This window comes from Delphinus delphis, chromosome 8 (assembly GCF_949987515.2).
Source record: "Delphinus delphis chromosome 8, mDelDel1.2, whole genome shotgun sequence".
Taxonomy (NCBI): domain Eukaryota; kingdom Metazoa; phylum Chordata; class Mammalia; order Artiodactyla; family Delphinidae; genus Delphinus; species Delphinus delphis.
The window spans coordinates 19508980-19514609 of NC_082690.1; the positions used below are offsets into that span (position 1 = coordinate 19508980).

Here is a 5630-nt window from a genome sequence, read left to right on the forward strand (position 1 = left end):
CAGTCAATGTCTTTTATAAGCTTCACAGATAGTTGTGGTACCCAAGCTCTTGGAGGAGGTGACTTTGAAAATACCCTTATAGGAGAAAGCACTAATTCTCAGAGTGTGGCTTGTGGTAGTTTAGCAAGAGGTCAGGAGGTGTTTGAGTAGTTCTCAAAGAAAAACACTTAGATATTTTCTTTACTTATATTTCATAGATTTGAAATGAAATGCATTTTATCCTACCCCTCCTTAGGCTAGTTTGAGGCTGATTTCTATCACCCGTTTAAAAAAAAGTCTTGTCTAATAGAGAGGACTAAAGCCATGAAAGACTTGATATAATTATCAGGCAAAATTATGATTTTCCCCAAATTTCTCCATATTCTTAATAAAAATCTCTTATTCAAAGTTGGTGCATGAGTCATAAGGTCTGTTTGGTCACTTAATTTTGACTAATATTCAGTTAACATGGTGCAGTTTGGGATTCGTAAACATATTTTTATATCATCTCAGAGTATTTTTGTTTACGTTAAATTTATATTTTATTGGTTTCTATTATATAACTTTAGATTCTCACTACACAAATAAATAACTCAAAGGTTTAAGAGTGGATTACTGAAATTAAATGTAGTGGAAAAATTAGTGACAAATACTTCAACTCAAAATAATTTTAGACATAAAGTGAAGAGCTTCTTTCCAAATATCTGTGAATGTGGTGATTTTATGCAATTAAGTAAAAAAGAAAGTACAAAAAAATACAACCACAAATCTCTGATAATTAAATTTTACAGAATCAGTAATCTATTTGCCCCTTGGGTATTATTTTTTATTTGTATTATTTTTTATGAGACTTCATCAAATACATCTGCAGTGGACAGGAATAAAGACGCAGATGTAGAGACTGGACTTGAGGACACGGGGAAGCGGAAAGGGGAAGCTGGGAGGAAGTGAGAGAGTGGCATGGACATATATACACTACCAAACATAAAATAGATAGCTAGTGGGAAGCAGCCGCATAGCACAGGGAGATCAGCTCGGTGCTTTGTGACCACCTAGAGGGGTGGGATAGGGAGGGTGGGAGGGAGATGCAAGAGGGAGGAGATATGGGGATATATGTTTATGTATAGCTGGTTCACTTTATTATACAACAGAAACTAACACACCATTGTAAAGCAAGTATACTCCAATAAAGATGTTAAAAAAATACATCTGCAGTAAAAGAAAAATATGTTGTGTTTATATTCTTTCCTTCACTTCTAGCAATAGAATCTGGCCATAAGTGTGGGCATATGGTCTAGGCTTGATAATCAAAATCATTTGTACCCTGGGCCACTGTCATTGGGTCCAACATGGACATGTGACCTAAACAGGACAACCAGAGTCTTCTCTATGTTTTTTATCTATATATAGACACTAGAAGAGGGTTCTGTTCCTCTGGGATCCCAAGTCACAAGGATCATGCAACTTTTCAGCTATCACATGTAAACATCCTGCCTGAAAATGAAACCGCCAGAGAAACACAGAGCCAAGAGGTGGTAAGGGAGAGACAGAGTCCTAACAATGCTCTTTAAGCATCTGGAGGCAACATTCCTCAATTTTTCTGCCTTTTCTGTACTTTTTAGTTATGAGTCAATCCGTTCGTTCCCACCCTCCTTAGGCTACTTTGAGGTGGATTTCTATCATCTATAAAAAAAAAAAAAGCTCCTGTCTAACACAGAGGACTAAAGCCATTAAAGATTTTATATGATCGTCAGAGAAAGCACAGTCACCTCTCTGCTAAAGCAATCAGCTTTTTTCCAGAGTAGGAACAAAATATTGCCTTCCAGTACAAACTTGATGAATTTTATCAATGAAGTCAAAGGAAAGATTAGAATTACTAAGGTATCATTCAGCACTGAACTCCTGATAATGAAAAAAGGTACATGTCAAACCACTGATGAGAAGTTTATAAAGCCAACCACAAGTTAACGACAAATATGGTTAGTGCTAAATCAGATGGAACTGTTGGCAAAATTCCTTTGTCAAATGATACTGTTGTGCAAACACAATGTCAATAGCATATAATGTGAATTGAAAGGTGTATACTGGAACACATTTTGCTTTACTGTAAGTTGAAGTGATTGATATGTAGGGTATGATAAGCTCTTGGCATCTGTGCAGCATTTCTAAGAGGCTGAAGCACTTGATGATTTTTTGCTTCTTGTTGTCATTGAAAACGTGCTGTAGAGGAAGAATTTTCATATAAGTTATTTTGTGAGCTGTGGTGTAGAATGGAAAAGGGCATTGGGATTACTCCTACTAAGACAGCAGCTATGTGTGCAGCAAGACTTTACCTGAAGCCAATTCACATGCTGCTTTACTAACAGAACAGTTTTCTTTTTTTTTTTTTTTTTGCTGTACGCGGGCCTCTTACTGTTGTGGCCTCCCCCGTTGTGGAGCACAGGCTCCGGACGCACAGGCTCAGCGGCCATGGCTCACGGGCCCAGCCGCTCCGCGGCATGTGGGATCTTCCCGGACCGGGGCACGAACCCGTGTCCCCTGCATCGGCAGGCGGACTCTCAACCACTGCGCCACCAGGGAAGTCCCAACAGTTTTCTTTTTTAACAATATGCCTCCTAATGTTGACTTATTATGAAAGAAAATTAAGAATTCAAGTCACCAACAGCTACTGAGCAACTGAGACTATTTCATTTTAACATGTTAAGCAAAGAAATGAACTACTCTGGATCTCAACATTGATGTTTATTTGCTATGAAAGGGAAAGAACATACGTCACATAAAAAACACATAACATTAAATTTATCAGCTTAACCATTTTTAAATGTTCAGTTCAGTAGCATTAAGTATATTCACATTGTTGTATAACAGGTCTCTAGAACTTCTGTCTTGCAACACCAGAACTCTACACCCACTAAATACTGGTTCCCTCTCCTCCCACCTTGGTAACCACATTTGTACTTTCTGTTTCTATTATTTTGATTACTTTAGATACTTCATATGCATGGAATCATACACTATGTGTCCTTTTGTGACTGGCTTATTTTACTTAGCATAATTTCCTTGAGGTTCATCCATGTTGTAGCATGTGACAGGATTTCCTTTTTTTCTTAAGACTTCCATTATGTTCCATTGCATGAATATATCACATTATTCATTTATTTGTTGGTGCGCATTTGGATTGTTTCCACATCTTGGCTATTGTGAATAATGCTGCAATGAACATGAGAGTGCACATATCTCTTTGAGATCCTGATTTCAGTCCTTCTGGTTATACCCAGAAACAGGATCAGTGGGTCATATGGTAAATCCATTTTTAATTTTTTGAGCAACCTCCATACTGTTTTCCACAATAACTGTACCATTTTACATTCCCACTAACAGTGCACAAGAGTTCCAACTTCTCTCTGCATCCTCACCAACACTTGTTTTGATAGTGGCCATTCTGACAGGTGTGAAGTGATGTCTCATTTTGGTTTTGATTTGCATTTCCCTAATGATCACTGATGTTGAGCACCTTTTCATATGCTTATTGGACATTTGTATATCTTCTTTGGAGAAATATCTATTCGATTCCTTTGCCCATTTTTTTTCTCTGATGCATGTCACTAACCTGGTGACTGACTATGCCATGAGGGCCACAGCCAGTGAATAAGGTCAGCAGCTACTCTTTGAGGACTCTAGCACACTAAGACAATGGCTGATACCCAAGCGTGACTCTAGCCTCGATCCTTTGCCCGCTTTATAATCAGGGTTTGTTTTTTTTTTTTTTTTGAGTTGTAGCTATTCCTTATATATTGTGGATATTAACCTTTGTCAGATTTGTGATTTACAATTATTTTCTCCCATTCTTTAGACTATCTTTTCATGCATTGTTTCCTTTGGCATGCATAAGTTTTTAAGTTCGTGGTATAGTCCCATTTGTCTGTTTATTTTGTTATTTGTGCTTTTGGTGTCATATCAAAGAAATCATTGCCAAATCTAAAGTCCTAAAAATTTCCACTATGTTTTCTTCTAGAAGTTTAATAGTTTAGGTCTTTAATCAATTTTGAGTTTATTTTTGTATGCAGTATAAGGTAAGGGTCCAACTTCATTGTGTTGTATGTGGACATCCAGTTTCCACAACACCCTTGGTGTTCTTTCCCTACTGTTTAGGCTTGGCACCCTTGGTAAAAATCATTTGGCCATATATGCAAGGGATTATTTCTATACTCTCTATCCTGTTCCATTGGCTTATATATCTATCTTTATGCCAGTACCACACCACCTTAATTATTACTGCTTTGTAGTATCATTTTGAAATCAGGAAGTCTGAGTCTTCCAACTTTTTTTTTGCAAGATTGTTTTGGCTATTCAGGGTCCCTTGAGATTCCATATGAATTTTAGAAATTTTTTCCTATCTCCACAAAAAAATACCATTGGAATTTTGATAAGTATTGCATTGAGTCTGTAGATTGCATTGGGAAGTATGAACATTTTGATATTAAGTCTTCCAGTCCACAAGTATGCGATGCCTTTCCATTTATCTGTAACCTCTTTGAATTTTTTTTGACAATGTTTTGTATTTTTTAGTGTACAAGTCTTTCACCTCCTTGATTAAGTTTGTTCCAAAATATTTAATTCCTTTTTGAGTCTATACTAAATAGGACTGTTTTCTTTTTTGGAGGGGTTCGTGGGCCTCTCACTGTTGTGGCCTCTCCCGTTGTGGAACACAAGCTCCAGACGTGCAGGCTCTGCGGCCGTGGCTCATGAGCCTAGCCGCTCCGCGGCATGCAGGATCTTCCCAGACCGGGGCATGAACCTGCATCCCCAGCATCAGCAGGCGGACCCTCAATCACTGCGCACCAGGGAAGCCTGCAACTGGTTTTTGAGTGTTGATTTTTGTATACTACAACTTTGCTGAATTTGTTTATTAGTTCTAACAGGTATTTTTGTAGAATCTTTAGGATTTTCTATATATAAGATCATGTCATCTGGAAATGGAGATAATTTTGTTTCTTCTTTCCCAATTTTCATGCCTTTTATTTCTTTTTCTTATCTAATTGCTCTGGCTAGAATGTCCTGTACTATGTTGAATCTTTGCCTTTTTCCTGATTCTAGAAGAAAAGCTTTCAGTCTTTCCATGTTGAATATGATGTTAGCTGTGGGCTTTTCAAATATGGCTTTTATTATGTTGAAGTAGTTTCCTTCTATTCCTAGTTTGTTTAATGTTTTTATCATGAAATAGTGTTGAATTATGTCAAATATTTTTTCTGCACTGATTGAGACAATCAAGTTTTTATCAATGTGGTACATTACACTGATTGATTTTTGTATGTTGAACTATCCTTGTTTCCAGATATAAATGATGTATGATCATAATGTATGATTCTTTTAATATGCTGTTGAATTCGGTTTGCTACTATTGTGTTTAGGATTTTTGTATTACTGTTCATCAGGGATATTGATCTGTAGTGGTTTCTGTTGTTGTTGTTGTTGTTGTTGTTGTGTCTTTGTCTGGTTTTGGTATCTGGTAATGTTGGCTTCATTGAACACTCAAAGGGAATGTTCCCTCCTCTTTTATTCTTTGCAACAATTTGAGAAGGATTCGTATTATTTCTTCTTTAAATCTTTGGTAGAATCCTCCAGTTAAGCCATCTTGTCCTGGGCTTCTC

The 5630-nt window shown here is 37.1% G+C and overlaps 1 non-coding gene across 1 annotated transcript; it reads right to left on the minus strand.

The window, feature by feature from the left end:
* Positions 1–3576: 3576 nt before the first annotated feature.
* Positions 3577–3706, minus strand: LOC132430368 (small nucleolar RNA SNORA3/SNORA45 family). Its single transcript, XR_009520463.1, has one exon. It is a non-coding gene; the product is annotated as a small nucleolar RNA SNORA3/SNORA45 family (small nucleolar RNA).
* Between the last annotated feature and the right edge of the window lie 1924 nt (positions 3707–5630).